This window comes from Aegilops tauschii, chromosome 3, assembly GCF_002575655.3.
Source record: "Aegilops tauschii subsp. strangulata cultivar AL8/78 chromosome 3, Aet v6.0, whole genome shotgun sequence".
Taxonomy (NCBI): Eukaryota; Viridiplantae; Streptophyta; class Magnoliopsida; order Poales; family Poaceae; genus Aegilops; species Aegilops tauschii.
The window spans coordinates 376,752,466-376,776,501 of record NC_053037.3 but is presented as its reverse complement, the minus strand read 5'-3'; positions in this window follow the sequence as shown (position 1 = coordinate 376,776,501).

Genomic DNA, 24,036 nt, shown 5'->3' with positions numbered 1-24,036 from the left:
GAAGCAACATGTCCACAAGATAAGCATGCACCTTGTCCTTGTCCCCAATGCGTGGGAAAAGAGAGTTGCAGAAGATCCGGTGCATGATGTCAAGGAAAGGGTTCAGAACCCACGCCTTCTTGCCACTTGGAAGGAGCTTCTCAACATAGTATTGCATGAGCTTGTTCTTGTTGGCAGACTCGGGTTTGCATGAGGGCGAACTCCAATAGGTGAGTTGAGCCCCTCATCAGGTATACAGAGCAAATCCATGAACTCCTTCCATGTAGCAGTCAGGTGACGTCCATTGGTCATCCAGGTCATCCTCCGTTCCTCCCCAGTGTGAAAGTGTACCAAAGCAAAGAACTGGGCCACAAGCTTGGGATCAAAGTCCAGGTGAAAGGAGATCACATCCTCAATGGCAAACTGCTCCACGAGATCCAAGGCTTCACCAAATTAGGCACGGTGCTTCTCCTCCCTCATGTGATTCATATCAATCCAGTGCACGTCCACATAAGTGTTCTTCTTGCCCTTGATCACATCCAAATAGATGAGATTCTGCTGCTTGGTCCAGAACAGATCATTGCCTCTGATGTTGGCACGAGGATTCACATAAGGGTTGATCCTCCTTCGAGAGATAAACTCTTCCAGAGGGATCTCATCCATGCCCATGGTGGGCTCCTTCTGCTTGGTGGCGGTGGTCTTGGTCCTGCGTTGGGGGCATTGGAGCCCTCTGGAGCTTCATCTTGGTTGCGCAGACGCTTTGAACCCGTGTCACGACTGGGATTGGAACGGCGAGCAGAAGCACTGGAGCCACCACCTAAGACACAAAACACGCACGAGAAGCGAGAAGGATCAATGCAAAGACCACAACAAAACAAGGGAAACAGGTAGAATGCGCACTTGGTAATTGCCAAGAAGAAGATTTGACAGCAACGGTAGTACTGCTCGTCGCGCGACACTACAATTTTAGTGCCGCTCCTAGTCGCGATACTGGAGGCACGGTAGTACCAGGGCTCGGAGCAGCAATAGGACTTTAGTACCACGGTTCGCATGGTAGTACCTCTCCTGAGGAGCGGTAGTACCGCACCTGAGATGCGGTAGTACCGCACGGCGTCAGATCCGAACCAACTGAATCTGAGAACAACCGCGACAACGGAGCGATACTACGGTTGATCAAATCTACTACGGGACAACATATCAAGTACAATTTCTACGCATCACTACTCTCCTACATCCTACTCTTGCACAGATTTGGCCTAAAATCTCAAGAACAACATGCATCTCCCCAAAAGCCTAGAAGCGAAAGAACGAACAGAAGAGAGAAGGATTTGGGGAGAAACCTTGTTCCATGGCAAGAGGAAGTAGTGGGGAACGATCCCACCGGTCGGAATCTGAGGAGAGCGGCCGGAGAAGGAGATCCGGCAAGGGTCTCCGGCGCCGTTCTTGAGCAAGAGAGAGAGAGGCGGCGGGGAGAGTAATAGACAAATGGGTATGGGGGAGTTGGAACTCCCCCTGCCCGCTCTTAACCCCCACGCGCCCTCGGCAGCGCGGTAGTACCGCACGTCATCGCGGTAGCACCGCCAGGGCGGAAGTACCACACGATAGTAGTAGTACCGCTCCCCAGGCGGCAGTAAAAAATTACTGCCACGCTGGGTGCGGAAGTACCGTGCGCTCCTCACACGGTAGTACCGTGGGAGGCCGCGGTAGTACCGTGAGCTCAAGAAGACACAAGTTTCGAGAAAGGGAAAAATGAAGTGTTTGCAAGGCAACCTTCAAGCGTACGGACACACCAAAACGCTGACACACGAGACAACTCAAACAAGAAGGACACGACGAAAGGAAGACAAGAGACAACAAGGACTAAGACACTCAGCACAACCTCTCTAAAGAGAGGGCGGTGGCCGGAGCCACCTATGTTTGAGTCAATTGGTATGGCACCGCGAAGAATTATCCTTGGGCCCATGACCAAAGATCGTCTTTGAAGCACAAGTACCATCAAAAATGGCTAGTGTGAAAGAGTTGATCAATTTATTCATAATGGGGGGGAGAGTTCATTGAGAGAACAACACTCCCCCTATGTCCATGCCTACACCTAAACAAGATAACATGATGAGTATGGTGGGATGTGCAAGGGTTCAAACAACATTGCTTGAATCAATGATATTTAGTTCATGCCTTAACTCGCGAAATCTTGCTTCATCTAAGGGCTTCGTGAAAATATCTGCAAGGTTGTCATGAGTGTTGACGTAGTTGAGCTCGATCTCCCCTCGCCTAATGTGATCCTGGATGACGTGATACCGAATCTCAATATGCTTTGTCTTGAAGTGTTGCACCGGGTTGAGAGAAATCTTGATGGCACTTTCATTGTCACACCAAAGAGGCACTTTGTCACAAATGACACAGTAATCCTTTAAAGTTTGCCTCATCCATAGGAGTTGTGCACAACAACTACCGGCCGCCACATACTCCGCTTGGATGGACGAGAGAGACACACAACTTTGCTTCTTAGAAGACCAACTTACCAAAGAGCAACCAAGGAATTGTCACCCTCCAGAAGTGGACATCCTATCAACTTTGTCTCCGGCCCAATCTGAGTCCGAATAACCTACAAGCTTGAAGTTTGCTCCTCTTGGGTACCATAGGCCAAAGTTTGGGGTATGAGCCAAATATCGAAAGATTCGCTTGACCGCCACAAAGTGGCTTTCCTTAGGTGCGGCTTGAAACCATGCACAAATTCCCACACTCAACATGATATCCGGTCTAGATGCACAAAGGTAAAGCAAGGAGCCAATCATGGAGCGATATACCTTTTGATCCACCACTTTACCATTGGGATCAATGTCAAGTTGGCACTTGGTGGGCATTGGAGTGGAAGCCGGCTTGACATCACTTAGCTTGAATCTCTTTAGCATGTCTTGAGTGTATTTGGCTTGGTTGATGAAGGTTCCTTCTCTTCTTTGTTTGACTTCGAAACCGAGGAAGAACTTCAACTCTCCCATCGACGACATCTTGAACTTAGAGGTCATGAGAGCGGCAAATTCCTCATTGAAAGCTTTGTTAGGGGAACCAAATATAATATCATCAACATATAGTTGGCACACAAACAACTCCCCTTTGTCTTTCTTAGTAAAAAGAGTGGGATTGATTTGCCCAACTTCAAATCCACGATCTTGCAACAACTCGGTAAGGTGGTCATACCACGCATGTGGGGCTTGCTTAAGGCCATAGAGTGCCTTATCGAGTTGATACACATGATCGGGGAAGTAGGGATCCTCAAACCTGGGGGGTTGCTTGACATAAACCAACTCATTAATAGGACCATTAAGAAAAGCACTCTTCACATCCATTTGTTGTAACTTAAAGTTATGATGGGAAGCATAAGCAATCAACAAACGAATGGATTCAAGGTGAGCAATGGGAGCAAAGGTTTCACCGTAGTCGATACCCTCGACTTGGGAGTAGCCTTGTGCTACCAATCGTGCCTTGTTGCGAACTATGGTCCCATGAGCATCTTGCTTGTTCTTGAATATCCACTTGGTTCCAATGACATTGTGGTTCCCCGTTGGCCTTGGCACCAATCTCCACACCTTGTTATACTCGAAGTTGTTGAGTTCTTCATGCATGGCATTGAGCCAATCCGGATCTTCGAGCGCCTCATAGACCTTTTGGGGTTCAACACAAGAGACAAACGCGTGATGTTCACAATAGTTTGCCAATTGTCCACGAGTGCTTACCCCCTTTTGAATGCTTCCAAGCACATTCTTCATGAGATGACCCTTGGTAGAGAGCTTGGATGCAATCTTGGCGGCACGACGCTCCAATTCCTCCTCGGGGGTGAGTTGAGGAGCGGTCACTTGATCATCTTGAGCTTGTTCTTGATCTCGAGGAAGCTCTTGATCTTGAACATGCTCGGAGGAGAGAACTTGACCTTGGGCATCACTTGATGTTTCAACACCATCTTGAGATTAGTCTTGCCCTTGGTCTTGTTCATGAGGTTGAGGGCCTTCACTTTGTTCTTTGGAAGCGTGTGGGCCTTGGGTTGGTGATGGCTCCACTTGAGTGGAGCATTGTCCTTCTCCTTCGGCCACAAGTGGTTCCTCAATGGGTAGGATAAAACCAACTCCCAATCTTCTTATGGCTTGAGGAGGAATTTCATCACCTACATCACAAGTGCCACTTTGCTCCACTTGGGAGCCGTTATTCTCATCAAACTCCATGTTACACGTCTCCTCAATAAGCCCCGTGGACTTATTGAGGACACGGTAAGCATGAGAGTTTGTAGCATAACCAACAAATATGCCCTCATAAGCTCTAGCCTCAAATTTAGACAAACGAACACCTTTCTTGAGAATGAAACACTTACACCCGAACACCCGAAAGTACTTGAGGTTGGGCTTGTTACCGGTGAGTAGCTCATAAGGAGTCTTGTTCAAGCCCTTGTGGAGGTAGAGCCGATTGGATGCATGACAAGTGGTGTTGATGGCTTCGGCCCAAAAGTTGTATGGAGACTTGAACTCCGCCATCATGGTCCTTGACACGTCCATCAACGTCCGGTTCTTCCTCTCCGCTACACCATTTTGTTGAGGGGTGTATGGTGCGGAATATTGATGCTTGATCCCCTCATCACTAAGAAACTCATCCAAGGTGTAGTTCTTGAACTCGGTGCCGTTGTCACTTCTTATTGTCAAGATCTTTGCATTGTGTTGACGTTGGGCTTCATTTGCAAAGTCAATGACGGTTTGTTGGGTCTCGCTCTTCCTCTTGAAGAAATATACCCAAGTGTATCTTGAATAGTCACCCACAATCACCAAGCAATACTTTCTACCCCCAAGACTATCAAAGGATGGAGGCCCAAAGAGATCCAAGTGAAGGAGCTCCAAAGGCCTCTTCGAGTAGATGATAGTCGTGGGAGGGTGAGCCTTTTCATGAAGCTTTCCTTTGATACAAGCACTGCAAGCACGATCTTTAGCAAAACTAACATTTGTTAGTCCACGGACATGGTCCCCCTTGAGAAGACTTTGCAAAGATCTCATATTGACATGGGATAAACGGCGATGCCAAAGCCATCCCACGTCAACTTTAGCCATTAGGCATGTCGCGATCTTAGTGGGTCGCTCCGAAAAGTTAATCACATAGAGACCGTTCTCGACATGCCCAACAAAGGCTACTTTAAGAGTCTTGCTCCACAAGAGGGCCACGGTATCAATATCAAATAAAGTGGCAAAGCCCATGAGTGCAAGTTGACAAACGGAAAGTAAATTGTATGCGAGGGACTCAGCAAGCATGACATTCTCGATCGTGAGATCATGAGAAATGACAACCTTGCCAAGCCCCAATACCTTAGAGGATGAGGCATCACCCCACTCGACATTGGTGGGCATAGATGGAATCTTGTGAACGTCCACCACCAAGTCCTTGCTTCCGGTCATATGATTAGTGGCTCCACTATCGAGCAACCATGATCCCCCACCGGAAGCAAACACCTACAAGAGATCAATGCTTGGTTTTAGGTACCCATTTTGTAATGGGTCCTTTGATGTTAGTGACAAGGGTCTTAGGAACCCAAATAGACCATTCAATGTATTCATAAGGAGAACCAACAAATTTGGCATAAACATGCCCATCACTAGCACGACACAACACATAAGGAGGGTTAAAGTCGCCGGCTTTGTTGGAAGGGGTGGCATTGCCCTTCTTGACACCACCACCCTTCACATTGTTCTTCTTCTCCTTGAAAGCACCCTCTCCCTCCTTCACAAAGGTTTGCTTGAGAGGGGGGGGGGTCGTTTGGTCTAGTCATTCTTCTTCTTGTTCTTGGGGATGGGTGCGAACCCAATCCCTTCCTTGGCCACAACTTCCTTTTGATTGCTCAAAAGGTCGTTGAGGTTCTTCTCACCTTGTATGCACGACACAAGGCCTTTCTCAAGTTGCTCCTTCAACTTAGCATTCTCCTCAACAAGATGCACATGCTCACAACAAGGGTTAGTAGCATTTGCATTATCAATTAACACCATATGAGGAAAGGTGGCTTTCTCCTTGGTTAGCTTCATTTGGAGTTGATCATGAGACTCCTTGAGGCTAGCATGAACACCTTTCAAGGCCTTGTGAGCCTTGTCAAGTATATCAAACTCCTCTTTGAGTCTAGCAAGATCAACCCCAAGTTTGGCCTTCTCAGAATTTAGCGCATGAGATACAACAAGAGCATGATCAAGATCTTTCTTTAATTTAGCATGATCATCGTTGTGTGACTCCTCAAGAGCCAAACGAAGACCACGCTCTTCCTCAAGAGCATTGGAAAGATCCGAAATCTCATCGGCATAGTCACGACTATGCCCCTCCATCTTAGAGATGGTATCTTCATGAGCCTCGATCATGTCATTGGCTTCACCAAGTTGTTCCAAGAGAGCAATGAAGTGCTTCTTGGATTTACCCTTGAGTTTACTCATAAAAGACTTAAACTCATTCTTCTCCACATTGGAACCCTCATGTTCATCAATGCAATCCATCAAGGAAGGATTATTAATGATGGTAGTTTTGATGTTGGGGGTTACCTTGTTGGTGGCTTTAGCCATGAGGCACTTGGCGGTGATGCTCTCATTGGGTGAGTCGAAGAGGGACACCCGTGGAGTTGTCGCAATGGCAACGGAGGCCATGGCAACCGACACACCATCTTCATCATCATCATCATACTCATTATATTCTTCTTAGACCACCAACGCCTTGGGAGGAGTCTTCTTGGTGAAGTTGCTCTTGTTGGGGAAAGACTTGGCCTTGTCTTTTCGGATGAGCTTGCCACCATTGTCCTCCCTCTTCCCGTAAGGACATTCCGCAACAAAATGGCTCACATTGCCACAATTATAGCAAGTCCTCACTCGTTGCTTGACCTTCGTGCCACTTGAGTTGCTCTTGTTGAAGTTGGGCCTTGTGTTCTTTTTGCTCCAAAATTGCCTTGAAGCAAGAGCCATGTGTTCATGATAGGCATACTTTGTATCTTCGGGGTTGCTTTCCTCTTCTTCTTCTTCTTCAACACCAACCTTGGCCTTCAATGCAGGGTTGGGCTTCTTTGTCCTTTGAGAGCGTAGCACCGCATTGTCGGCGGTCTTGTCCAAGATGCTCATAGCCACAAACTCATCCAACACTTCACTTGAGGACAAGGTGTGGAAGTCCGGCCTTTGACGAATGACGGAGGACATGGCCTTGTGGTAAGGCATCATTGCCTTGAGAAATTTGCGCTTGATCCAATTGTCATTCGTGTCCTTGCTCCCATTATCTCGGAGTGAGACCGCGAGTTTGGTTACTCTCCGACAAAGCTCACGAGGTTCTTCATTCTTCCTTCATTGCAAACTCATCGGCTTCATCTTGCACCACTTCATAATTGGAGCGTTGAATGCTCGCGCTTCCCCGATAGAGGGAGACAACACAATGCCATGCATCTTTGGCCATGGCGAAGGGCTGAAGATGAGGGAGATCTTCGGGTGGAATTGCATCTTGGATGATGAAGATATCATTCTCATTTAATTGATTATCTGCGTCTTCTCTAGGGGTGAAGTTGCTTCGGTCATGCAGATAGAAACCTTCTTCAATGATTCTCCAAAGATTAGTATTCACATGATTTAAATGACGCTTAAAGCGATAAACCCAAGAATCAAAGTCCTCATTTTTCACAATCTTAGGGGGAGGACCGACATGATTCAAATGAGTAGAAGGAATCGGTCCACCATAAACAAGTGGAGGTTCCACATGGGCAAATTCTTACCACTAGAAGAAGGAGCTTTTTCACTAGTAGCTTCCCCCTTGTCGGAGTTAGCATCCGTCACCTTGTTAGTGGGATCACCCACTTTCAACGGTGCGGTGGATAGTTTAAGCCCTTCAATGAATTTATTAAACATGCTTTCAACCTCGGTCGTCATGGAGGTTTTCAATGTGTCCAAAGCCACATTGAATTCCTCACGAGAGACCGCGGTTCCCCCGTCGCCCGTAGACGAGACCGGATTCACACCGGAGTGCTCCTCCACACCGTCTACGGTGTCAACCATACTCTTCGGACGGCAAAGTCCTTAACAAAGAGACGAGGCTCTGATACCAATTGAAAGGATCGATATAGTTGACTAGAGGGGGGTGAATAGGCAACTAACAATTTTTAGATTTTCTTTACCAAATTAAACTTTGCATCAAAGTAGGTTGTCTAGATATGCAACTAGGTGAGCAACCTATATGATGCGACAACAACAAGCACACAAGCAAGCAAGGGATATAACACAAATAAACTTGCACAAGTAAAGGCATGAGATAACCAAGAGTGGAGCCGGTGAAGACGAGGATGTGTTACCGAAGTTCCTTCCTTTTGAAAGGAAGTACGTCTCCGTTGGAGTGGTGTGGAGGCACAATGCTCCCCAAGAAGCCACTAGGGCCACCGTATTCTCCTCACGCCCTCACACAATGCGAGATGCCGTGATTCCACTATTGGTGCCCTTGGAGGCGGCAACCGGACCTTTACAAACAAGGTTGGGGCAATCTCCACAACTTAATTGGAGGCTCCCAACGACACCACGATGGACTATGGCTCCGCGGTGACCTCAACCATCTAGGGTGCTAAAACACCCAAGAGTAACAAGATCCGCAAGGGATTAGTGGGGGAATCAAATTTCTCTTGGTGGAAGTGTAGATCGGAGCCTTCTCAACCAATCCCTAGAAAATCAACAAGTTTGATTGGCTAGGGAGAGAGATCGGGCGGAAATGGAGCTTGGAGCAACAATGGAGCTTAGGGTTGGAAGAGGTGGTCAACTCGGAGAAGAAGACACCCCTTATATAGTGGTGGGACAAATCCAACCGTTATCCACCAACCCCGCCTGCGCAGCGCGGTACTACCGCGCCAGGGACGCGGTACTACCGCACGGGCATGCGGTACTACCACAGAGCCCCGCGGTACTACCGCCCGAGCAGCACAAACCTGGACAGCCCAAACGCACTGAAGCGGAGGGCGGTAGAACCGTTGGCACGGTACTACCGCTCCCCCTTGCGGTACCGCAAGGCAGGGAAGTTCCAGATTTCGGGAAGGCACAGACATATAAAAATACATCCATGGCAACTTCCGCTGAGTTGGGGTCGATGCAAAAATCCAACACGGTACTACCGCACAAGGCATACAGTACTACCGTGCAGGGAGCGGATGTAAAAATTACATCCGCCCCTACTTCCGCTCATGTTGCTGTGCCAGGCTAGGACTCACGGTACTACCGCGCGCATGGGGCGGTACTACCGCGTAGGGCGCGGGTGTAAAAAAATTACATCCGCCCCTACAGCCGCACGAGCAGCTGAGCCTGGCCAGAGGACACAGTAGTACAGCTCCATGTTTTTCCTATTCCCGCGTTTTGGAAATCCTACGAATCAAAGAGGCCCTAGCTTTTTTATAAAAACTAATTTATTTTGAATGATATGAACTATAAGAATTAAACGAAGGTCTACATCGGGCATATATGACTCTGAGCTTACATGCTATAGTGTGGTATTTATTCATAATTTGGTTGCCAAATCTGATGCATGAAATGCACGTGTACCTTACTAGTACTTGGAGTATGTGCAAAACACGTAAATTAGAATTCCAATGGCACGTTACATAGTGTCTCTCTTACAGTTCATGAAGCCACGTGGCACATGTGGAGGCGTTTCCGTGACCTCCTTGTGTGGATTGATCACAGTTATGTGCTGCTGGTTCCAGAAGAATGTACTCATCCTCTCTGAGCCACACTGGCGGTACATGCACGAAGCGAAGATGGGCACGCACGCCACGCATGCACTCATTCCCCCGCACGCACACGCGGGTACAAGGGGGGATGCAATTTTGTACGAAGATCCACCCCATGTGATAATTTGACGCATGTAAAGTCCTTTACTTCATTGATGGTCAATTAATACAGCGCATGCAAATTGAGTGGACGTGAGGGCGGAAGAAAGACATTACTACTCCACTGCGCGCATGCGAGTAGTTAAATCATGGGTTGCTAGTACTTCCATTGGTCTCCTTCGTATTTTGTGCCACTTTTTGACCATATCTGTAAGTAACAAAATATTTATGCATGTCATAAAAAGTGGCACAAAAAAGGGGGCCAATAAATCAGGACTCAGGCAGCATGATCAATTTTTTCCAGGGCTAATGTTGGTGGCATTTGTATTTAAATATGGACGGAGTGGAGTAGTACTATCTTTATCTTAGCCTTGTAGGGCTCTCCCAGCGCCTAGGCTCGCCTCCCCGCCTGGCCCACCGGATCCCGCCATGGAGGATCCCGCGTGATGCCCTCTCGCTGTGGCCCGCAACACTGCCGCCTTTGAGCGAAACCCACATGTGTTTTAGAGGGGATCCATTGCTCTGGAATCACATATCGGTGGCGCCGGAGGACATGCCAAGGCTGCATTTCAGGTGGTGGGCAGCAAGGGCAAATCGAATCGAGGAAGCGTCGCATCGATTGGAGAGAAGTTCCAAGGAGCTACACCTGGCGCAGCACAAGGCGGAGGCGCAAGTCGATCTCAGGGGAGAGATGCTGAGGGATGTCAGCATCTGGCAGCGTCGCGTTGATTTCAAGCTAGGGCTAATGGCAGAGATCATATTCACGGAGTCGACCGCGGAGGAAAGAACGTGCATGCCTGCGCAATGGCATGAGCAGCCGGTGCAACTGTTCAAATGGGCGGTAGGAGAAGCCAAATCCCGAGACCAGTTGCGGCGGCGTCGCTGGGCACGCATCGTAGGCGAGGTGAGCTTCCCTCCTTCCACGCCAGCGATGCAGTGACCTAGTCGGTTGCTGCTGCAGTGAATTGCAACGCCATGTTGGTTTGCAACCTTGACAATCACTCCATCTATATGTATTGTATTCCTGTGAAAATACTTGGTCGTTTGGAAAAAGATAGTAATTGATTTATCACTAGTTTTAGAATGCTTGGTTAATCAACCAAAGCCACAACCAGAAGTCTCCATCGCGTAATACTTTACGATCGATCACACCAACAGACGGTCAGTCGGACCCGCATCTCACCGAAGGAACACACATTGGCTTTGGTCTGACATGTACGACCAGTTACATCACTGACTTATGCGACCGCATTTGAGCAGTGTAGTACTCCCTCTATCTCAGTTTACAAGTCTTGCACGTGTACCTAGGTCGTTAATTTGACCAACTTAATAAGAGGCATACATTACGAAAAATATATCATTACAAACTTCAAATATTCTATTTTTAATGATATATTTTTTACGTTAAACAATTTATTTTATATAAGTTACATTGACGACCTAGATACACGTGCAAGCCTTGTAAACTGAGATGGAGGGAGTACTTGAAATTTATGTTCCACTAAACTCATCGGGAGCCGTTTCGGGCCTTGAAACCAAAACCATCAATTAATCTTTACCTTGTTCCCATTACATTCCAAAGTACTAGTGCTACAATTAAGTGCAAGCCTGCTCACACCTACTAGTACGTACCAAACCTGAACGTGTTCCCACTAGGCAGGTTTTAGTACTAGTGCTAGTACTTAGGTTATAAAAAGGGGAACTACCTAACCGAAAATTACTCTACCTTCCTCCTCATAAGTCCTTCTTCTTTGTCCGTCCTTGCCATGGCCGGTGTGCAGAGCTCTAGGTCGAGAACTACTCGTAACAAGGGAGCGGTAACCAAGGCTGCGGAAAAAAGAGAGGGCTCGCTGCCACGCTGAGACCTCGAAAGATCTCTCACGGGCAGGCGATGGCTCCCAGGAGCGCCCTAGCCGCGGAGGGAACATGCCGAGCTGGCAGCGCTGGAGTCGTTATCCCTCGACGACATGCCCGATCAGCTCAATAAGCACCTCAATAAGCAGAAGGAGTTCACCACGGCTTGGTGGAGCTGCTGAAGGAGAGCCTCGACGACATGCCCGCTGAGCTCAATGCTGAAGAAGAGCATTGCCTCGGAGAAGAAGGCGACCGGCGAAATCCTGCAACTTCAGGAGGACAAGGCGAAGCTCTTCCACGAGCTCAACCTGCTGAGGGAGGAGAACGCCGGCTGGAAGAAGCTGCATGAGCATAGTAGTTCCTCGATGAAGATGCTGCAGGCCCTCGTCATGGAACAGAAGTAGGAGTTGGCGAAGCTCTGCATCGAGCACCCGACGGCTGTCATGGTACGTAATGCAGCCGTGGAGCAGATGATGAAGGCTCATGTCGAGAAATCCCGCGTCATGGACAGAATGAAGAAGATGGCGGAGGAGACACGCAAGGAGATGGAGGTCATGGAGGCGATGAAGAAGCAGTTACGACTCCGCAGGTAGCAACCCTTCATGTAGTGAGAGCAGCGCCCCAGACTTGTGTGTGCGCCTTCCTTCTTTTTTTGGGCTGATAATCTTCCTTCTTCTTTTGCTCCTGTGTTTCTTCTTTTTGTTCGGGTGTTTCGCCGCACGTGTCACGTTCTCTACGAGGCATGAATAGAACAATGCTAACAATGAGATGACTAGCAAATTAGATCATTTTTTATCGCCACTAGCAAGATGCCCGTGCATTGCACGGAACATCAAGATGCATTTTTTTACAAAACACCTGTTGTGATTGACCCATGCAGGAGTAATCCCATGTATAAAAACTAATGATATCTCGAGAATTTTATCGGAAAAATGGTATCTCGAGAATTTCATCGAAAAAATGATATCTCGAGAAAGATGAGAGATAAGGTGAGGAGGAGTGGGGCATGGTGGTCGGACTGGGCGGAGGCATGGGGATGGACAGCGCCGGCACGCGGCAGCGGCCACCATGCTAGATTGTTCCAGAGACTTCCTTTTTTAATTGCTTAGCAATGAGGTTGTGGGCGATTAGGATGAACGAGGCAAGGCCTTATCTGTAAATGTGGAGAGAGGTGTGGGTATCTTTTGCAAAATTTTCATAGTTTGCTTTCTATCCGTCAGACATAGATCAGACGGTCTATATTACAAGATGGCAGGCACAACATCATCACCAACTCAGTTTTTTATAATCTCTACTCTTATAAAAAAACCGAGTTGGTGATGATGGTGTGCTTGCCATCCTGCAATATAGACCGTCCGATCTATATCTCACGGATAGAAAGCAAACTATGAAAATTTTGCAAAAAGATACCCGCACCCCTCTCCACATTTGCATATAAGGACTTCCCTCGTTCATATTCGTCTCCCACGAGATAAACAGCTCGTATAAATGCATCTTGATGTTCCATGCAACACATGGGCCTCTTGCTAGTAATATATAATAAGAGTAGAGAGTAGAGATATGGCACTGGGCTGCCGTGTTTCGTGCTCCTCCATCATACTCTAGTGGAAAACTTGAGTATACCGCACGGTTCTTTGCTCTCCTCAGGTTGTCGGCACATTTATACGAGCAATCAAATCACAAGGCCCCGCCTTACAGCAGTAATGAGCCATCAAATCACAAAGGCCCTCGCCTCTCTTGAAACCGACCTAGCTAGACTGCCCCGCCCTCTAGCAGTAATGAGCTGTCAAATCACAAAGGCCCTCGCCTCTCTTGAAACCGACCTAGCTAGACTGTCCCACCCTCTAACCTTTTAAAAAATGTATACTTTTGTACAGTAGTAGGATCGATGGATTGCGCCATGGAGCAAAACTAACAAGATGAAATTAAAGAAAAAAGGTGGTACATATAGAGAGCGCTCATCGCCAAATTATGCATATAGTAATATTAAAAAAGCTAGTACGTGCTTAAATGGGGTGCTAAATTCTATTAAAGAAATTAGCATACCTATTTAATTCTTGGGTTCTTATTATTTATGCCACTAGTTGTGTATCACTACTCAGTTTTGCCATTAGAAGTTACAACTACTCAAAAATACCATCGATCCGTGAGATGCCTGCTCAAAAATGCAATTAGATATCTCAAAAATGCCATCGTTAAGTTAGATGTTTGCTCAAAAATGCAATTAGACATTGTGATTTTCACATCAAACCTGTTGACCATGTTACATGACAAAAACGAGCCAATTCTCACAATGATAAGTGTGGCCCCGCTTGTCTGGAGTAACCAAGCGAACAATTTTACTGGAAAATAAGAACGCTGTTGGGATCAAGTAGGGCCCACACTTTATTTTACTGTAGTGAGATAGAGGGAGAGCTGGCATGTTGGTCCATTGGTATTTATGTCATTATAACATGGAAAAAGAGATTTGAGTCACAATAATGGTGTCCAGCACAACACACCCCTCAAATAAAACTAAGCACCCTGAAATTCTTTGACAAAACTAAGCACCCTGAAATTCTTTGACAACTAAACTCCTGGCTATATGATGTTGGCCATATATATTGTACGTATATAATGTGAAGAAACAAGTGGTAGTACTATACCAACTAAAAGATGAACCGTAAGAAATACTAGTATGTACGTACTGAAGAGTTAAAATAACGAGAAGAAACATAACATAGTTCTGCTGGGGGCTCAACACAACACACCCCTCAAATAAAACTAAGCACACTTGAAATTAAACTAAGCAACTAATCCGGTAGACACTGCATTAGAGCCATCATGAGCAACGACATTGCCACCTTACTCGGAGTCCTCGCCCACGTCCTCGACTTCGTCCTTGTCCCTCTTCCTCTTGGCCGATACTTCTTTGCTTGAACCGGCTCTTGCTCTTCATCCAACCCTTGTAGATATTGAAACAAAGGTAGCCATCCATTGCAGCGTAGTGGATGTGGTCTATATCTAGTACATTCCACTGCCATGCACGATGAAACGTGTGCGGAGGTTTCTTCAGATTACCGTACGAAGGATGAACCATGGCTCCTGCCAGGGTCAACATTGAAGGCTGTTCATGGGAGGACACCAACCCATTATTCTGGAGGTCGAAGGGGTTGCCTACAATGAGGCCTATCCGATCCAGGACTCTTCCGTCGTTCGTAAAGTCTACAGTAACAAATTTGACTCGGCCTGCCTTGAGGAAGTTCTTAAATTCCTCGCACTCAACGTCAGCATGGCATACGTGGTAGACCAAGCATAAGTCATGCACGCAAACCTGGATCACGGCGGGCTTCTTCTTCTCTTCCTCCTTTAGATTCTTCTCTTTTTCCAGGACTGTGGTGTACTCAACATCTAGCCCAGCGACCCACTCATCATTTGAGTTTTTGAACATGCGTCTGAAGCGAGCAAGGCATCCTTTCACCGTTGCGGAAGAACGGGTGTAGATGATGTCGAACTCATCGCCGGTGATGATTCTAACCTTATACTCACCGCTGATCATGGAGATTTAGGACGCCATGGATTTGGGAGGAGGGTTAGGATTAGTGAAACTGCCGTAATGTGAAAGGACGAGACGACTAGGAGAGAACTGCCGTAATGTTAAAGGACGTCTGGGGACGAGTAGGAGCGAACTGCCAGCGGTTTTTCGATTGTAAAAATGCTGAGTGGGGCATGCGAACGGCAGGGTAGTGGCTTTCCTGGTGGATAAATGGATTCATGCACAGTACTATGGGGGCCCAATTAGATGTCATGTCTACTCGACGCCCAATTAAATGGCTTTTGATGTCATGTCAAGCATCGGGAAAATTACAGGTGATATGAAGCTTTCCATTCTCCCATGGTACGGGCTTCCGAGAGCCCTTGGATATGAGATCGAACGGTTGCATGGTGTGATTCTAGACCTATGGGTGAATATCCTATCCTGGAGGGCTATTCTGGAAATTTCAGCAACTTAGCATGCGACCGTTCGATCTCAGATCCAAGGGCTGCCAGCAGCCCGTATCATGGTCGCGCCTACCACGACCGTCGCCTCGCTTGCGCGGTCGCACCCTTGGAGATTTAACACGGTGCGTTAGGCTATATGATGTTGGCATGTCATACATAGTCATCACTTAGTCACTCATACTACAACAAGGTTAGCTATAAGGTTGGCTATAAGACTATTTTTTTACTTCTCTCTATCTCTTTCTTCGTAGTATTTATTACATTTGCCAAGGAGTGACCTCTTCCAATGAAATGGTGCTTAGATGAGGTGCTATGGGCATTAAATAGCTTAGCAACTCAAGTCCCCAATGCATAGGTGCTTAGTTTTTTGTTGCTAAGTTTGCTTCATTTAATTAGCTACTATAGACTCAAAATTGTCTTTTCACCTAGGTACACGCGCTTAGCACCGTTTCTTCCTGGGGTCACCAAACTAGTCTCTCTCTTCTTAATTAACTTGCCACATCAGACTTTATGCCTATGTGGCAGGCTTAGCACCTGTAGGATCAAGTACAATAGTGGGCTATAAGCCCGCTTCACATGGTATTTTTGCATATGTGGGGGAAAGAGGCAAGGAAAAAGTGGAGGAGTGGGCTCTCATGCAAGAGCCAGCCTCTACATGGTGGAGCATCTGGAGAGGCACCTGTATGGAGGTGGTCAGGAATCGGGAGACTCACGCCGATCGTACCGCCGCAGTTAAAATGATAATGGCAACTCAAATCACGGGGCCCCACCTGTCCAGCAGTAGCTCGCTGTCAAATCACACAGCCCTACGTTTGCAGCAGCATACTCCCTCATATTCTCGCGTCTCTATCGAACCGACTAGGCGGAACTGCCCCGCCTACCGCGTGGGAAAAGCCTCGCCCTCGACTTTTAAATAGTACAACATACTAATTTTGTATCCATGGATTGCGTCATGGAGCAAAGCCTCAAGAAAACGGCGGTACACATGTACGGAGTATACAGCACGCCCGTCGCGTTCGCGTCGCACCCTAGACGGTCGGTCGGTCTGGCACGCCGCTCTCCGAATGGAACACGCGTCATATTGCGTTTGTAGACACATGTGGGACCGCAATTGAGAACCGACCATAGGCACACTCCCCGGCCCCGCAAGTCGGGTGAGTTAATAGAAGAGAGAGACGAGCCGTAGTACTAGAGAAGTGTTGTATAGATGTTGGTGCCTGGATGATCCCTGCATGACACGGAAGATCAGTTCGTCCATGCATGTGACCAGACTCCAGCACACACACCTGGATTGGCTATCGTCTACATATCGTGCAGGCTGTGTTGTACAGGGCTGTAGTTCTGGTGAGAAATCTAAAAAATGGTTTCTTGTCATCTCGCAAAATTAGGTGTCATGTGCTTCGGAGCACTGCGAGGGTTAAACAGCGACAACTGAGTTCCTCCAAGGCGCTAGTCATGGGGGGCACATGCATGAAGACTACCCGGCTGCCATCTAGGTCAAGCCAGCTATGTTAATTAGGACATCTATCGATGGACCCCTTTTCTACGAGTTTATCTTTAATTTGAGCTTTGATCCTCTTCTAGTTTGTCCGTCGGGATTCATGTTGTCTCCTTTGGGCAGTGAGGTTATGGTTTCTTGTCATGTGGCATTTTTTCGTGTTATATGTTATTATCCGGTGCTCCAGATCAAAATGACGACAACTGCGCCTCCGGGGCACGTGCATGAAGACTTCTCGACAGTCATTGACGAGGTCAAGCCGGCTCCGGTAGACAAAAGAAAACTAGTAGTACTCCACTATATAGGCATGAGCCTCTGCGCTTGCTTGCTAGTGTTGCTCTCTTCACACTTGTGATGCCCAGGTAATTAAGCTACTGTGAACCTCTGCTAATGATGCCATGTCACCTCGGTTACTGTCGATAAACTCGCGTTAGTTTAAAACCGATTCAAATTCAAATTCAAAATCAAGCAAACAATAAAAGTTTTCAAATATTAAAACTAAAATGTTCATCATGTGGCAAATAATTCCTAACTAGTTTTGGTGGTGGAACCAACCTTTTTCAAAGTGCTTAAATGCCCTAAAACTAATTAAAACCAGTGGCTAAAATAATAATTTAATTGCTTTTGAAAATATAGAAATATTAAACTAATTTATTTTGGGTCCAAACTAGGTTTGGCAGTGTCCTATTTTGATGATACTAATTTAGGTGCTAACTTAGTATCTTCAAGAAACTAAAAATATCAGTTACTAAAATGAAAACAGAAAAACAAACTAAGAGAAAACAAAACAAAGAAAAGAAAAGAAAGTAACCCTCCCCCCCACTGGGCACCGACCCAACAGGCCGGCCTAGTCGGCCACTCCCTCAGCCGGCCGGCCCACCCATTCACCTTATCCCCTCCCACCAGACCGAACCCTAGCGTTCTCCTCCCCACTTCCCCCACGACTCCCCACGACCTCTCCCTCCCCTTCTAGATCGCGCACCCACGCGCCCCGACTCCGCCGACTCGCCCCGATGCCCCATCACCATCACCGACCTCCCCGTCGCCGGAGCCCTTCCCGAGCCGACGCCTCGCCGTCCCAGCCGCGTTCACCGCTGCTCCCTGCTGTCCCGGCGAGCACACCCGCGCCCGATGACTGCCGCCTTCGGCCCGCAGCTTCTTCGCCATCCTCGCGCCGCCCCTGCAGCACCGCCGGCCGCCGTTGTCGTCATCGCTGGAACCTCCTCGACCTCCTCCTCGCGGGTCGCCGCCACGCCTCGCCGCCCTCGCTGCCCGTCAACGGCTGTGAGCGCCTCCCTCCTCTTCTTTCTCCTCGCCGTGTTCACTGCCTGACCCTCGCACGCCGCTCCGCGTACCACCTCGCCCGCGCATGGCCTCGCCTCCCTCTGCTGCTGCTCACCCATCGTCGCTCGCGGCTGGCCTCACCCAATCCCGCACCGGCCGTGCCCGGCCGCCCCGCCGTGCCCGCGCCTCGCCGGCGTTACTCCTGTCCGGGGCCGCACCCTGCTCCCCCCTCGGCGCGTCGTGCACCTCATGTAGGTGGCGCCCACCGCCCGTTTGGTCGTCAGAGAGCGTCTCCGGTGGGCCACCGTTGCCTCTGCTGGTCGCCGGCGTGCACCAGCACGCGCATGCATTAGAATCTGGCTAGTGTCTTGTGACGCATGGGCCTGGGTCTTTAACTGTTTAGTTAAGCACTAATCAACCGCTAACTCCCACTGAAATCGAACCCCACCGTCCTAATTAACATCACTGGGGTTAATTAAAAGTTTGATAAATAGATCACTGAATGACAGATGGGGTCCGCTGCTTAGTGTAAATGTTATATCAGTGTTAAAATTACCAAAGAGAATGACATGCAGGTCCCACGTACACTGTTCACGGTTTGACCAGGGCCCCACCGGTCAGCCTCTGTGCTGTTCTGCTGGGTACCTTTTCGAGTACACCTAGCAAATTACTTTTGAAATATTTTGAATTAAATAATTTAAACAATTTTTAGAAAATTGTTTAAAAATTTAAAAATTAATATAAAATAATCCGTAACTCGAATGGAAAAACTTTGTACATGAAAGTTGCTCAGAACGACAAGACGAATCCGGATACGCAGCCCGTTCGCCCGCCACAGATCCCTAGCATAGCAAACACGCAACTTTCCCCCTCCGGTTCATCTGTCCGAAAACGCGAAACACCGGGAATACTTTCCCGGATGTTTCCCCCCTTCGCCGGTACCACCTCCTACCGTGTTAGGGCACACCTAGCACACCGCATTGTCATGTCTTCCATCGTCATGCTTATGTTTGCATTATATTTATTGGTTCTTCCCCCTCTTCTGTCGTTAGACACCGAGACCGACGCCGCTGCTACCCAGTACGACTACGGTGTTGACGACCCCTCCTTCTTGCCAAAGCAACCAGGCAAGCCCCCCCTTGATCACCAGATATCGCCTATTCTTCTCTATACTCTTGCATTAGAGTAGTGTAGCATGTTACTGCTTTCCGTTAATCCTATTCTGCTGCATAGCCTGTCTTTGCCACTACTGTTGTTCCCTTTACCTGCAATCCTACATGCTTAGTATAGGATGCTAGTTTTCCATCAGTGGCCCTACATTCTTGTCCGTCTGCTGTGCTATACTATCGGGCTGTGATCACTTGGGAGGTGATCACGGGTTTATACTATATACTTTATACATTATACATGTGGTGACTAAAGTCGGGTCGGCTTGTGGAGCACCCGCGAGTGATTCACGGATTTGGGGCTGAAAGGACCTTTGTCCCGACGGCCCTCTGGGTGGATCTTTGTGGCGGAGTGACAGGGCAGGTTGAGACCGCCTAGGTGAGAGGTGGGCCTGGCCTGGTCGGTGTCCGTGGTTACATCAATTAACACGCTTAACGAGATCTTGGTATTTGATCTGAGTCTGGCCATTTGGTTTATACGCACTAACCAACTACGCGGGAACAGTTATGGGCACTCGACGTCGTGGTATCAGCCGAAGCCTTCGTGACGTCAGCGACTGAGCGGTGTGCGCCGGGTTGGACCGCGTAACGCAACTTCCTTTGAGTTGGAGGTTGCTAGGTCTGCTCTCCGGCTGCGTACGCAACGTGCAGGTGTGCAATGGGCGATGGGCCCAGACCCTGCGCGCATAGGATTTAGACCGGCATGCTGACCTCTCTGTTGTGCCTAGGTGGGGCTGCGACATGTTGATCTTCCGTGGCCGGGCATGACCCAGAAAAGTGTGTCCGGCCAAATGGGATCGAGCGTGTTGGGTTATGTGGTGCACCCCTGCAGGGAAGTTTATCTATTCGAATAGCCGTGTCCCTCGGTAAAAGGACGACCCGGAGTTGTACCTTGACCTTATGACAACTAGAACTGGATACTTAATAAAACACACCCTTCCAAGTGCCAGATATAACCCGGTGATCCCACTCTAACAGGGCGACGAGGAGGGGATCGCCGGGTAGGATTATGCTATACGATGCTACTTGGTGAACTTACCATCTACTCTCTCCTACATGCTGCAAGATGGAGGTGGCCAGAAGCGTAGTCTTCGATGGGATTAGCTATCCCCCTCTTATTCTGGCATTCTGCAGTTCAGTCCACCGATATGGCCCTTTACATATATACCCATGCATATGTAGTGTAGCTCCTTGCTTGCGAGTACTTTGGATGAGTACTCACGGTTGCTTTTCTCCCTCTTTCCCCCCTTTCCTTTCTACCTGGTTGTCGCAACCAGATGCTGGAGCCCAGGAGCCAGACGCCACCATCGACGACGACTCCTACTACACCGGTGGTGCCTACTACTATGTGCAACCCGCTGACGACGACCAGGAGTAGTTAGGAGGATCCCAGGCAGGAGGCCTGCGCCTTTTTCGATCTATATCCTAGTTTGTGCTAGCCTTCTTAAGGCAAACTTGTTTAACTTATGTCTGTACTCAGATATTGTTGCTTCCGCTGACTCGTCTATGATCGAGCACTAGTATTCGAGCCCTCGAGGCCCCTGGCTTGTATTATGATGCTTGTATGACTTTTTTATGTTTTAGAGTTGTGTTGTGATATCTTCCCGTGAGTCCCTGATCTTGATCGTACAGGTTTGCGTGCATGATTAGTGTACGATTGAATCGGGGGCGTCACAAGTTGGTATCAGAGCCGACTGCCTGTAGGAATCCCCCTTCAACACTCCTTGGCCGAAGTCGAGTCTAGTCATTGCAAAACTTTTACTAACATGGCTGTGTGCCTTACGGGCCCACGTCGCCAGTGGGTGGTATTAGGATCTTTTACTCCTCAATCTTTACTCTGGGACTCTGAGCTCTCTTCTATTCTGGTTAAATGATTTTGCTAAAAACAAAATTTACTTTAGGTTCTCGAAAGTACTTCGTCCCGGAGAGCCCCTCACTTCAGATGATCGCCTGCTGCACTAGAAGATTCCGAAGTTAGTCTACGATGTTCTCTCGAGTCTTTGAGCCATCGCATTGCGATTTCCTTCCACTGTCAACCCCTATGAAAACTGCATACACTTGCCATTCATACAATCATTCCCCGTTGATCTTGTTATTACAAGATGTCCCGAAATACTCTCTGTTGTCCCGAGAATCCTTTGAGCTTACTGCCTTGCAGTTCCTTACCACATGAATACCCCTACGGATAATTGCTCTCACTTATCGAGTATCCGCTCATCCATAGTTGATTCCTGTATTTCACAAAAGTCTTCGAAATACCATTCGTTCTTCTAGAAATCCTTGACATCCTAATGCTCTTGAAATTCTTGCTTACTAGCATTATGATTAATCCCATAAGTCCGGTAATCATATTGGCATTCTTTGTCATTATCATTTTGAGTATGTTGATTCAATATGTTTGCGAATGCCCACAATCATCGTTGATCCTTATAAATTACCTTTCCGGCTGAGCTGCCATTCTTTTAACTAGAATTGGTTCTCGACCAATCAAATTGCCGTTGATTGTACCCCTAAGGCTATTCAACTTATCCATCCCTAATCAGAGCATTGCTTCGGATCCCTTGATTTGGAAATCATAATTCCTTTGCATTTGAGCTTTGAGTTAGTCAGTTGTTTCTATAATCTGATCTCCTTGCATTCTTCTTCCTCTAGTGGAGTACCGATGCTCACATCAGATCCCTTGTGGACCACCAGATCCTTTGTTGGATTTTATCCGACAGCGTACTTCATATTCAATAAGCCTGTGAGCCTTTCCTCGGATACATAATGCCTTTGGTAAATTGTATCATCTGCTTTGTCAACCATGCTCTACTTTCGAGCTTGTGTTATTTACTCCTGAAGTTTGTGGTATATCTTTCTACGATGCCCCGATGGGTTGAACCTATACCTTCTCTAAAAACCGTGTAAACCCGAAAGTTTTGATAAGTCATAGCCTTCTGGTGTTTTACCAGATAATTTTCTACCATACAACTTCTTTGAAGACGAGAAGTGAATGAGAGGTCATGCATTAAAGAAGTGGGAGTCGACCTTGAACTTTGTGTTCATGCCCATGGACCCGATGTGGAACTTATCATGGAAGCTTCTTGCAAAATATTTAGTCATTTAGGTAATTCTTTCGGTGTCATTACTGGATCCCTTGCAGCTATGGTTCTGACCATATTGTTCTCCTTCGATCCCATTTCTCGGGCAAGTTTAAGCATTTGTCTTCTGTGGGTCAATACCCCAGTCCAACCTCTACTTTGATCTGTCGTCGAGTATTACACTCTGGTATCTCGAGAATATCACCGAACTACATAACTTCTTGTGAGTTCTTCATCAACTATTATTTCTCGATGATTCCAATTTTCTTCGGGTTTTGAGTTGTTTGTCACTCGAAACACCGATAACTGAATCGAGTCCGTTCTACGGTTCAACTACTCTTTGTAATCCTTATTACCCGCGAGTTGTACTTGCTGATGTCATTCCCAACCAATTGGCTACATCATCATCGTCATGTTAAAGCTTAAACTGTGCTACCTGGTCCTTATTCTTGGAGCATAATTTTCGACGATGAGCTAAGCTTACGTCGATCTTCCTCATCATATCATTTCGCCTTGAACAGCGAGCTTGGTTTCGAGTTTGTGACGTACCCTTGGTTCCAATAACCCTTTGCTTCACCATTCCTTTGAATTGATGTCATCGCCGATCGATTACATCTTGAAATCTCTCGACAAATGTGTCGTGATCATCATCATTCCGAGCTCTTCCAAGATATCTATTGAATTCTTCATGGGAAATACCATCCTTGTCCCTTGGAATTTGTGTTGTCATCGACCACTTTATTGCCTTCCCTCCAACACAAAGTTGTTCGTGTTCTGTGTTATACCTTGAGTTCCTTGCTATCCAGCATTTGTTCTTCTTTACCTTGGAGTATTACCATCTTTTATGTCAAGAATGTTGTGAGAATTTCACCACCTCTTAAGAAATTCTTGATGCGGTGATGCTTCTCGCCATCACCATTGTTTCTTGGCCCCCCGTGTCGAGTGAACTCTGTTGTGAGAATTTAATATCTCTAGCAACCCTATTGTTTCGAAGTGAATGGTCGATAGTTTCGTTATCGAATCACTATTCTAACTTTGATCGTCCTACTTGGTCCATATTTCCAGGTGCATTTTCGTTCAATATTTAATTGTGGATGTTATCATCGAACATACCTCATTATATACTTTGGTGTGTCCAATGCTATTACCTTGTTCACTTAATTGTGTGAATCCATCTTTTGGAAATCCCGAGGAATTGTCTCTGAGTCCATCAGCCACCCCTCACCCCCTTTCCTTTGTTTAATGATGAACTCTTGTTTCAGAACTCGCCTCCATAGTTTATTTCCGAGAATCTAACAATGTCATCTCGTCAATTGTGTTGCACCTTTTGTTTTCAGGCATGCTGAGTCT